Below are 13,537 nucleotides of genomic sequence, written 5' to 3'. Positions count from 1 at the left end.
TTCATAAATTATATTTCCAAGTTAATTTTATAAGACTTTCAAAAGTAAAAAAGAAGAAAAATAATATTTTTTACAAACTTTAACGACGAACTAGATTATCATATTATAAATCCCAAGCAAATTTGCACCATTTAAAGGGCTGTACACGCGATTTCCGCTACTTCACTTAAAACTATATCATGTTTGCCAAACGTAATTTTTTTTTCTTATAAAATATTCTCTCCGGAAGACACATGCATTGAAATATTGCATAAAAGTCCCGGGCATCTTCTTTTCTACTTCTTCATCTGCTTTTTAAATAACGTAATAGTTATAAAAAAAAATGAAGAAGAAAAAGAAGAGAAAAGGTTAATGCCTGTGTTATGTTTCTTCTTCTTTTTCTCCTCTACGATTAAACACGTAAGAGAAAAAAAAACTAAGATTTACTCGACTAACTAGTGTCTTGTAGCTATGAACAGCACGACCAGCCACGACACAACTACAAACGCGATTTTTCTTCGTCTTCCTCTTCTAATGCATGTAAATTGTTTCTTCTTGGTTTTTTTCTTCTATTTTATTTATTTATTTGTGGCATCATGTTCATTTTTCTCATGGGTTTTTTTTTCTTTGCCTATTTCGCGTGTTGCTTTGGTGTTTGTGTAAATAATAAATAAATAAATAAATGTTCGTGCAATTTGATTGTCAAAGCCATGCATCAAGTTTTTGAACAACCACAGCTCATGCTACAAAATGTGCTAATGGTAATAGTAATAGTAATAATGTAATGTTTTCAGTGTGAGAGGAGAAAGAAAATACCGGCCGGTATTCAATTATATTAACGTTTATTTGTGTGTGAGAGAGAAACATGAAATAGAGATATAAATAAACAAGTCGACAACGTTGACGACGAAGTAGAAGAAAAAAAACTGGTTTATTATTTTTTTTGTGTCATTATTGTGAGATATATAATAAGAAGATTATTAATGCATCGTTAATACGGAAAGTTTTAGGATGGAGCAATTTTAAGTATTTTTTTTTTATAAAAGTTACAATTTTTACTAAAATATAGAATTTTAAAACATATTCTTCTAAAATAAATTAAAATTAAATTAATTTAATTAATTAATTAATTAATTTATTTAATATAATTATATATTTTTTTGAAAATTAATATATTTTTTTCAACAAATAACATTTTAAAAATTTTAAATAAATTAAAAAAATTAAATGTTAAAAAATTTAAAACGAATTTTAAAATTTTTAAAAATCTAATATAGTTAAAAAATATTTTTAAAAAATGTGAATTTAATTTAGTTATTTGCTAATTAAAATATTTTCTTTATAAAAAATTATTAAAAATTTATTTTAATTATTTTTTAAAATTTTTTTTAAAAGGAAAATATGAGAAAATTAATTTTTAAAAAAACAAAATTTAATTCTTATTTTTTAAAATATGTTTAATTTAATTATGTTATAGTTATAAAGTTAAACAAAATAAAATTTTACTTTAATTAAACATTAATTTAAACCTTTTAACTGGATTATTATTGGATTGATTTAAACTTTTTAATTTTAACTGGATTTAAACTTAAATTTTATTTTTTTTTTTAATTTTAAATTTCAAGGAAAAAATTATTTTTAATTTTTTTAAAAATATTTTTAACGGTAATTTTTAAATCTACAATTAAAAAATTTTATCTTTAATTTATTTTTTACCTTTTTTAGCTAATTTTTGTATTTTTAAAACATAAATATACAAGAAAAAAATTTTAAAATTTTTAACGGTCATTTTTTGAATTGACAGCTACGAATTTTAGATTAAATTTAGACGTTTTAATCACTTTTTACAAGTTTTTTTGTTTTAAAATTAAAAATTTTAACAAGTTTTAGTTCATTTTTCACCTTTAAAACTATGAATTGAATGATTTTCTATAAAAAAAATTCTTCAATAGGACCTGAAACAATTTTCTTAATTGCATCTGCCTTTTTATAGAGAAAAAATTTGCTTCATTTCTTCGTCTTCATAATAAATGATAATAATAATAATAAAATAATGAAGAGAAGAAGAAAAATGTGCAATGATGATGTCTGAAACCTCCAGTGAAGACAAACATTTCTCGAAACTCGTTTCGATCGATAGACAAAACTTTGAAAATCATCTAAGCAACTGCCATTCTCAGTTTTCTGTCATTTTTCTGACATGAAGCAAAAAGTAGTTGCAAAATCTCAAAAACTTTTTGATGAAGAGATCAGTTAAAAACTGAAGACGTGATTTGCATTCGTAAAAGGCGTATTACCTGTTTTTGATACGACAGCAAAAACGAAAAAAAAACAAAATAAACAAACGAAAAATCCAGTTCGGGGAATGACTCATTCGCTCAAGTGATTGTTCGCATAAAAAAAAATGCTCATCAAGTTATTGCTGTCGTCATTTTTGTGTATTATTAAATCAAGTTAATGGTGTGTGTGTGGGCGATTAAATGCTCATGGAACAAGTTATTGAATGGACGCTTTGTGATAATGAGACAAATTATTGGAAAGGAAGGGCCGAGTAAAGTGGCGATTTTGGTCTTTTAAGGCAAATTTTTGTTTTTGCTTTTAAAGCAATTTTTTAATTTTTATAATTTTTTAAAGGTAATTTTTTGAATTGATGACATTTAAAAAAATTATATTTAATTTAAATTTTTTTTAAATTTTTTTACAAATTTTAATTAAAATTTAAAAAAATTAAAATTTAAAAATTTTTTTTAATTAAAATTCAAAAAATAAATAAATAAAAATTAAAATTTTAATTAAATTTAAATTAAATTTGATTTTTTTTTAATTAAAAAAAAATAAATTTTTAACGGTCATTTTTTGAATTGACAGCTTGGGAATTTGTAGTTTTAAATTCGATGTGAATTAATATAAAATTTAAAAAAATATTTTTTATCTTTTTAAATTATAAAAATATTATTTTTAAATAAAATATAGAATTTTTAAAAATATTTTTCAAAGACAAAAGAAAATAAATTAAAAATAAAATATTTTTTCAACAATTTCAATTTTTTTTTATCGAATTTTTGAAAAAAATCTTTCAAATTTAGCTTTAAAATTCAATTTATCTCTAAAACTCAGAAGAGATTTTCTAACATTTGAAAAAAAAACAAAAGATGTCAAAATTTCTCTTAATCCAAATCCATCGTGAAACAAAAGCGTGTGACAACCGAATCTTAAATTGCCTTTCAAAAAATCGTCAAAGTCTCTTACTTTTGATACAAATCTCCGATTAAAAAGTCACGCGAACATTTTTTCCGGATCTAAAAACACTCAATCATCGTCACTTATCGATTCCAATCGATGATTCAAAAATTGGTCGTAATTTTCACCAAAAAAAAAAAAAAAATTGTAATAAACTTTCGATTCCCCATCATTTTGTCAATCAACGATAAATTTTAAAACAACCGAACGATTATAGATTAATTTTCTCTCATTCTCTCTGATTTATCGTTACAAACTGAAAACATCCAATATGTCAGCAATTTACGATCTGTCCTTTTTTGTGTAACAAAATGATGATGATGATAATGTTTATAGCTTTTTCCACGAAATTCGACATAAATTGTCCGAAAATTTAACCATTTTTTATGTGAGTGCGGCGAATGGTTGTTTTAGATTTCCGATTAAAATCCTGTAACAACCACGCTCAATAATAATTGTCCTTGATGCATGCTTGCCAAAATTATCAAATCGTATAAAAAGTAAGTTTATCTAAATATGGCACGAGTTCATACATAATGGCAAAAATATTAATCACTTTGTCGACAAACGTACACACCAAAATTTTATTATTGATCAAACACAGAGAGAATCGAAGTTTGTTAGTTAGTTGAGCGTTAATAAATTAAAAATAATTGAGGTGGAAAGAAAGGTTCGGTCGAGACTCAACTCGAATTTTGTCGTCATTGAAATTTAATGCGCACGGTTGTTTTTTGTTGTTGTTTGTATCAATAAATAAACAAAGTGGATTAATTTTGTTCCTTTTTTTCAATGAAAATTTGATACTTTTTAACACATTTTCAAGGAAAAAGTGATTTAAGCGATGATATGGCGTCTTTTTACAGTCTTTTTTGTAATTTACGTTGTTTAAAATTTCAAAATATGCACTGGGGACATTTTAAAATATGCACTGGGTCAAAAATTTAAATTGTGTATTGGGTCGAATAATTCAAAATCTGTGCGCTAGGTCAAAATATCTGGAATTCACATTAGGTAATGTAAAATTTATAAATGTACACGTGAAAAAAAAATCAAATTTGCACTGGGAAATTTTTTAAAATTAATATTGAAGCAATAAATTGATGGAAAAATGCTTAAAAAATTAATTTTCATCCTAAATTGTCATATTTTAAAAAAATAAATGAGTTTAACTCTCAAATTGTGCATTGGGTACATTACAAAATATGCAATGGGTCAAAATTTTAAGTTATGTATAAAAATTGTGCACTGGGTTTAAAGTTTTGTCCAGATTCTTCAAAATTTAAAAATTGCAATGGGTCAAAAATCACGGCTTTATTTTAAGAGATAGAAGGTTCATTTGTTCTACAAGTCCCATTTGTGGAATCGAAGCACAAAAAATTTTCCCCACGAAAAATAAACGGAAAATTCAAATTTAAAACTTATTATATGCAGAAATCAAGACGCACCATTTAAATTGTGTATTGGTTCAAAAAATAAAAAAAAATTTTCAAAATGTGCCCTGGGAAAATTTAAAAATATGCACTGGGGACATTTTAAAGTATGCACTGGGTCAAAAATTTAAATTATGTATTGGGTTGTGTAAAGTTTTAAAAATTACGTGAAAAAATCATTCAAATGTGCACTGGGAATTTTTTGAAAATTTATACTAAAGCTAAAAAATAAAGTTACAAATTTATACAACCTAAAAAGATTAAAAGTTTTCATTAAGAATTGCCTTTTTTTGCAATAAAAATCAATTAAATTTTCACATTGTGCATTGGGGACATTTTTAAATATGCACTGGGTCAAATATTTACGTTATGTATAAATATTATGCACTGGGTTGAAAATTTTTATTCAGTTTCTTTGTGTTTTTAAGTAAATTCTTGGTTAAAGTTTTCAAAATATGCCATAGAGAAATTTAAAAATGTGCACTGGGTTAAAAATTACAATAAATAAAATACGATTTTATTATTTTTCTTAAAGACAACTTTCTAAACTTTAGAATCTAAACGTATTTTTGTTAAAATTACCCATTAAAAAATAATTGCTCGAAGCGAATATTCCAGACTGCAATTAAATATTTCCTTTAGTCGAGAAAGAGAGAATTTTTAACTAAATGCATTAGTCAAAGGATTACGAAGAAAATCCTGCCATTTTCTTTGAACCAGAAGAACGAACGAATTACAATTATTATCAAACTTTTTTCTTGTAATTACAATTTATTTGCTAGAAAAAAAAACTTTTTCTCCGAACAAACAAATAATTTTCATGTTTGTTTGTTTTCTTTTCTTATTTAAGGTTCTTATTTCTTGCCATTTAAGCTGATTTGCCATCGAGACAAATTGAGGAGGGTTCGGTGTTCTTGCCCAATAATAATTAATAGCAACGATTGAAGAAATAATATTGATGTCAAATGACATTCATTTCAGACGAATGCACAGCCAGCTGGTACTGCTTGAATGGTGATAATAATAAATGAAACGTGTTCGAGCCACCGCGTACAATGGCAGTCATTGTTGGTTGCTATTACGTGAAAAATGTATATTTTTTTAATGGCAACCGACAATGCTTTATGAGGGAATCGACTTCTCATAGAGACAAGAGTTTCATGCGAGCGAAAAATGGAATTTGATCCTGTCTTTGTTTGTTTTGTTCTCGCTATATGGGATATAAAAAATTTAATTAAAATAATTGTTGTTAGATGCGATTCGATGAGTGGAAATAATTCGTTTCGCGAGACATGAAAAGAATTTTTTTTAATTATTAGAATTTAAGTCTTAAAAAGTGAAATTTTTTAACTTTTATGGTAAAAAATTCAAAAAAAAAAAAAAATTAATTAATAGAATTTAAATTAAAAGGAAGCTTCAGATCATAGACTTCATTTAGATTAAATGAAATTCTCCTTAAGAAATTTTTTTAATCTAAGACATGAAGTGAGTGATGAAGCATCAAAAAAGTTCATCAAGAAGTTTAAATAAAAAAAAAACTTCCACGAATATGTCAGAGTTTAATTACATCTACCCAGTGGGCAAAAACAAACAATTATTAATAACAAATTTTAACTACATGAACTTTTCTTTATTTTGTCTACAACTTTATCTTCTTACTTTTCTACTTTTATCAATTTAAAGTTTTTTCTAAAAAAGAAAACTTTCTCCCAGATTCTTAACATTTTATTCATCATTCTTTTTTTTAAATATTTTTGTTTTATTCGTTAGTAAGAATCTAAGCTAAATTTTTTGTTCTATCAAAAATTCTATAATTTTATTCTAATATTTTTACAAATTTTAAAATAAAATTTAAAAAAGCTAAATTTAAAAATAAATAATTGAATGATTAATTAATAAAAAAAAATTGAAATAAAATAAATACAAAAAAAAATTAAATAAAAATTAATTTAAAAAAAATAAATTTTAATAAAATAAAAAAATTAAAAAGTTTTTTTATTATTAAATAATTTTTTTAAAATAAATTTTATTTAATTTAAAAAAATTAAGAAAATGTTTAAATTTTTTTAAAAATTTTTTTCTTTATTTAATATCTTCAAAATTTTTATTTAATTTATTTAAAAATTTTAATTTTATATAAACATTTATTTTTTTTTAAATCTAATAAAAAATTGTTAAAATATGTAAAATTCTCATAAAATTTCATTATTTTTCGATTTTAAGTTTTTATTAATTTTTGGTTCTCATTAAAACTTAATTTTTTTTAATTATTTAATTATAAATTATTTGATTAATAATTTAAAAAATAAATTAAATAATTAATTAATAAATTTTATTTTATTTTAATTATTTTTTCTCAATATTAAATTTTAATAAAATGAAAATAAAATTACATTTAAATTAATTTTTATATTTAATTCTATTAAAAATTATATAAAATTTAAATTATTAATTAAAATTAAATTTATATTCAATTTGTTTAAAAATATGACTCATTTTTAACAAATTTCATTGAAATTTTATTAATTCTTAATTTAAATTTTTATTTAATTTTTTTGAGATGTTATTTCAAAAAAAAAAAAAAAAAATCAAACTTGCGAAATAGCAATTTTTCACAAAATATCTGAATTTTATGTGCAACAACGGTCGATATTGACGACATAAAAACTGTTTGCTTTTTCAGGCAATTTATTAATGTTTACACGAGCTTTATTATTATTGTAGTACATTCATGTAGCTGAACACATGAACTTTTGTCAAGCTTTTAATGTTATTTAAAAATTATTTTACATTTTATTTGAGCAAAAATTCGTTACAGGTCAAACGCATTCCGGGAACCAAGAGCCGTTTGCGATGCAAAACACCATAAATATTAATGAAAAATGTCTCTTTTATGTCAATTTTTCAGCCAACTTTTGACGACTTCAACTATCCCTCGCATCGAGAGAGAGAGAGAGAGAGAGAGGAAAAGTTTTTACTGAAAATTTATACATTCATAAATTTTCCAACTTGGGGTTTCTTTTCAGCCTACTCGCAGTCGGTTTCTGCCTGCTGTGAAATTGTCTCGGTATGACATTAAATATTTATTATTTTATATGGAACGCACTGCCTGAGACTCAAAAGTGCAACACATGCTGTTAAAACTCTCGACGTTACACTCGGTTGTTTGTTTGCTCAAAAACTTTGTCGATTTATGTATTAAAAGGCATCATCGCATCACTCACTTGACAATTTTTTTTTTGCGACGTCGTAATCTATAAATCTCGGAGACGACAGAGAATTTTGTGGCGGTGCGGTGTTGGTGGCAACAACTGTTGGACAAGTTTTTTTCTTTCTTTCGTTGGCAAGTCAAGCCATTAGTGTGGAAATTGTTTACTGACTTTTATGTGATAAACTTTAGTATTTGCTGTCTCGTCTCTTTCTCTCTTTTATGTCTGACGAAATGGGTGAACAAAAGTAAAAAATGCTTATTAAAAGTTTGCTTCTTTTGCTCTGATTTTTCAACGTTTGAAAGTTTTCACGGAGAAAAAGTAGATTTTTTAAAAATTATTTTCAGGAAAAAAAAAGTTTTCTAGAAAATATTTACGACAACTAAGAAATTTATTGTTTAAACTAATTTTATTAAATTTTTTTTTAAATAAAATATTTACTTAAATTTTTATAATTTTTTAAAATATTAATTAATTATATAAATTTAAAATTTTTATTTCTTTATAAACATTTTTTATTTTATTTTTATTAAAATTGTTTTAATTATTTATTTATTATTTTAATTTATTTTATGGAAAAAAAATTTTTATTTATTTTTATGAAAAACTTTTGAATTTTTATTAAATTTCAAAATTTTTAAAATTTTTTTTTTAAGAAAGGGATTTTTTTTATTAAATATTTTTGAAAGTTTCAATAAGCTTCTTTAGTAAAAAATTTGCTACATTGTTACATATATAAATTATAAAAAAAATCATTCTAAAATTTATTTTAAAAAAATTTTTACCAAAATTATGAATTAAAATTTTTTAAACAAAAAAATAAAAGAATTTTAATTTACTGTGAGCACTTTTTTTAATTTCAAGCTTATAATAAATTTTTAAAAATATACTAAAATATGCAAAAAAAAAAATAATTTTTTTAATCAAATAAATTTAAGAATTTATTTAAAAATTTTAAAAATTTATCCAAAAACTTATTTTAATTAAATTAAAACTTTGTTTGTCAACATAATTTTGCTTGAGTCAAAAATTGCACAATTTTTTTTTAATCTAAAAATTTTTTAAAAGTTTTGAAAAATATTTAATAATTTTTTAATAATATTATTTTTTTTATTTAATTCAGATAAAATATATTTGATAAAAAAACCAAAAGTTCTTAATATTCAAAATTTTTTCATTGATATATTTTTTTATGAATTAAATAAAAAAAAAATATTTAGTATTATAAAAAAAAACGTTAAATATTTTTCGAAACCTTTAGAAAATTTTTAAAAAAATTGTTAGACTCAAAAAAAAAAAATTCTTGCAATTATTGACCCTAGAAAAGCTATGTTGAAAAAGAAAGTTATAATTTTTTAAATTATTTTTTGAATAAATTTTTAAAGTGATAAAAAATTAACTTAAATTTATTTGACCAAAAACATAACATATTTTTTGCATATTTCAGTATATTTTTAAAATTTTTTTAAATAGTTCAAAATTCAAAAATTTTTTGAATTAATTAAAAAAATATATTTAATATTTAAAAAAAATTATTAATAATATTATTAAATATTTTTTAAGAGCTTTAGAAAATTTTTAAACAATTGTTGAAATTAAACAAATTTTTTTTTTGCAATTTTTGACTTAAGATAAATTATGTTTAAAAAATTTTATATTCTTTCTATATTCAGCCTTGAAAATAATATCATCATAATATTTTCCCATTTCCATGGCAACTTTCCTCTTTAGATAAATAAAAATAATAATAAGGCAATCACAACAAAAATCTATCAAAATTTTCCTTCGATTTCCATGAATGACTGATTTTCGAGTGTATTGTCACCGCGTCGTCGTTGTCATATACTCAAAAATATCTAGGTTACCTTGCCACCCTGCGCCTTGCGATTTGTACGACTTCCTTAGTTATCATGAATATTTCACCGGATATTATGATAACATTCTATGGCATTTCAATTTTTGATGAGATACGTTGCGTCTTAGTTTGATTACCATGAGGAGCGTGTTACTTTAATGCGAACCCAATATGATAATAATAATAATTTTTTGATCGTTCCGTTTAATGGGTGTCATAACATTTGCATTGCCCCGGAGAATCATTTTCCGAGAGTGTCGAATTTTTCGCCACACCCGCCACAAGTATCGCTCCGAGTTATGAAGAAATTTCGTTCACTATGCTGCGTCGTCGTGTACGTGCGAAAAAGAGAAAATTGTCTAGACATGGATTTAAATTTCATCTAAGATTGCAATTGGATTGGCGCGAAACAAAGACGAAGAATTTTCTCGTGAATGAAAACTGTAACGAGACAAGATTGAACAAAGAATTCGGGGACGACATTATTAAATTCGAGTCAGCTACTACTGAATTAAATTGAAAATTGGATCACAGAGGAAAAAAAATTGCTGGTTCAGTATAAAATTCCAATAAAATCAAATCAAATGAAGATGAGCCAATAACTTTGTTGCGACCCGATATTTGGAGCAAAAATCGGGTGAGTCATGACATAAAACAGAGATTTTTTTGTGTTAGAAATTTTTTTTCTTCGTCTAACTGCGAACAACAGATCGTGATAGAAAATAAATGAAATTTATTATTTTAATAACAATAATCGTAATCATTAATCTGCTACAACAACTGAGCTCGGCTCGGCACAGTACATATACATTCCAGAAATAAACCACAATTGAACAACAACAACGTGTTCTGTTCAGTTGAGTTATTTTATTCAACAAAACGATTTTTATCATAAATTCCCGAGCAAAAACTATTTTTATTCTTCTTCTTCTCCTCCTCACTTCACATTATATTATTGGATTACAATTTTTTATTATTAAGGCAGTTGCAGTGAATGAAAATATTTTTTTTTATTTAGTATTTCTTTCTGAATTTATAAATAGTTAATTTTAAAGATTTTCAAATACTCAAAAAATTTTGAAAAATTAATTTAAAAAATTTTAATTAAAAATTGTAAATAAATGTCAATTTAAAAATGACAGTTAAAAATTTGAAAATCGCTTTTTAGCTAATTCAACTGATTGTTTGTTTGAATTAACAAATAGGCGATTTTCAAATTTTTAGCGGATGTTTTTAAATTGACTTTTATGATATATTAAATCCGTTAAAAATCTTAAAAAAGAAATTTAAAATTGTTAAAGTTAATAAATTAAAATTTATTACATTTTTAGTACTAATTAATTTTAATATTAAAATTATAATTTAATTTTAAAATTTAAAAAATTTGATTAAAATTTGAAAATCGCTTTTTAGCTAATTCAACTATTTTTTTTCTTTAAATAATTTTGACATTTTAAAAATAACGGATTTTTAAAATTGAAAGTTTGATATTTTTATTCAACAAAATTTATTTACGGTTGAATTAACAAGAAAGCGATTTTCAAATTTTTAGCGGATATTTTTAAATTGACTTTTATGATATACTAAACTAAATAAATTAAAATTTATAATATTTTTACTACTAATTAATTTTAATATTAAAAATTATTTAATTATTTAAGGACATTTTGAGTTAAATAATTTTTTGAGAAAAATAACTGAAAAGTATGAAAATATTTTTTTTGCTAATTCAACAAAATTTATTTTAGATTGAATTAACAAGTAAGCGATTTTCAAATTTTTAACGGTTAAAATTATTTTATTATTTGTTATTTTTATAAATTATCAACAAATTTAATTTTTTTAATTAAATGAATTTAAAAAATATTATTAGATAAATTGAATAAAAAAATATTTAATTCAATTATTTTTAATTTTTAAAAATTATAATTATTTTTTTTAAATATTTTTTTACAAAATCTTAAGTTTATTAAAATTAACCAAAATAAAAATTAAAACATTTCCAAAAACTCATTCCGCCTACAAAAAAATAAATATGAAAAATGTTTTCATTTTTAAATCAGATCAAAAAAAAATTTTACAATCCGTACATGAGACAGTAGTACTTTTAGCTTCTGGCATCACATTAATAGTCGAAAAAAAAATAAATAAAAGATAAATTAAATTACTAATAATGAGGTTTGAATAGACAAAACGCAGAAATGTGCCATTTCACGAGCACCTACAATTTAAATGGCAAAAAGCGGTGCAATAGGAGGATCTACAGACAAAAAGTGTAACGTAAAACCCATTAAAAAGGTCATTTAAATACTAAACGTTAAACTATCGAAGACATAAAAAGCGAGAGAGAGAACGAAAGAGTTCAATGTCCCGTTTTTTATTGTTGTTGTTGTTGTTCCACATACAAAACGAAAAATTTATGAATGTTTTATGCAGCCAGAATTTATAATGAAGCAAGAAAATATTCTAATTGTATTTATGTAAAAATGACTAAATACGAAATGAAATTAAAAAAAAAACGACCATAGAGCACTTGTTTCATCGAATTTCATCGCGAGACATTCCAAGTGCGTGAATTCATTCATAAATGCAAAACACATAAATTTACTACAAACAGTCTGAACAGTATTTTGCTCACTGAACCAAACTTCCTTTATTAATTTTGTAAAGTTCTGTGTGTGAGTGTTTCTGTATGTGACCAACAAAAAAAAACTTTCATGCATTTTAATTTATATGCAAACGGTATTTTTGTTATTTTTTGTGTGTTTGTGATTTTTAGATGGAGAATTGGAAGGAATTTGCCGAGACTTTGATTCTTTGTCGGTTTTTATTTTTGCATTTATATTTTGGTTAAGCAAACGTAGGAAGTGCATTTTCTTGATTTATGAGAATTTTTAAAATTTTGTTTTCAAATATTTTTTTCTATTAAAAAATATAAAAATAGCTTCGTTAAAAATTTTATAAAATTAAAAATTTAAATTATTTTTTAAAATTTTAAATTAATTAATTAATTAAATTAAAATTAATTTTTTAAAAATTAATTTAATTAAAATTCCTAAATACTTTATTAAAAAATTTAAAAAAAATAAATTAAATTAAAATCAAATTAAATTAAAAATAAATTAAAAAAATCGAAAATTCATTTATTGAAAATTTTTAAAATTAATTGAAAAATGTAAAACTAAAATAAAATAAAAATAAAAAAAAATAAACTAAAATTTATTCAATAACTAATTTGAAATTATCCATTTATCCAAATTTATGCTACAAAATTTAGTTAAGATAAATTAAATTAATTATTTAATAAAAAAAAATAAATTTTAATTCATTAAAAAGTTTAATTTAAATTAAAAATAAGAAATAAGAGCAAATTAAAAGAAATATAAATAAAAGTTTAATAAATAAGTTAATTAAATAATTAATTTTTAATAATTAATTTGATTCAATAAATTAAATTTATTTTTTTTAATTTCATGAAAATTAATTTAATTTTTTTATTTAATGAAACATATTTTTTTTAATTTAAATTAAATTTAATTTATTTTTTTAATTTTATGAAATTTAATTTATTTTTTTTTAATTTTTATTAATTTTTTTTTATAATTTTCAATTAATTTTAATTTCATTAAATTTAATTAACTTATTTAATTTTTATTTTAATTAAATTTTTTGTTAATTTTTTGTTTAAACTTAATTTACATTTTTTTTTAGATCCAACGGATTTTATTTTATAAAAATTTAAATCATTCCATTATTTTTAATCAGAATTTTGTAACAAAGCTTCAATCTTTAATTGTTGTCAAAAGATTTTTCGTTTAATTGTC

General features: G+C 22.2%; 1 protein-coding gene across 1 annotated transcript in view; it reads right to left on the bottom strand.

Moving 5' to 3' along the window:
- The window catches only part of LOC134834963 (protein lap4-like), a 79,561-nt gene that overhangs the window by 52,008 nt on the left and 14,016 nt on the right, over positions 1-13,537 (bottom strand). The window lies entirely within an intron of this gene.

The sequence above is a fragment of the Culicoides brevitarsis genome, chromosome 3 (genome assembly GCF_036172545.1).
Source record: "Culicoides brevitarsis isolate CSIRO-B50_1 chromosome 3, AGI_CSIRO_Cbre_v1, whole genome shotgun sequence".
In the NCBI taxonomy this organism is placed as follows: domain Eukaryota; kingdom Metazoa; phylum Arthropoda; class Insecta; order Diptera; family Ceratopogonidae; genus Culicoides; species Culicoides brevitarsis.
The sequence above is the reverse complement of the archived record's forward strand: the minus strand, read 5'-3'. Positions and strand labels throughout refer to the sequence as shown.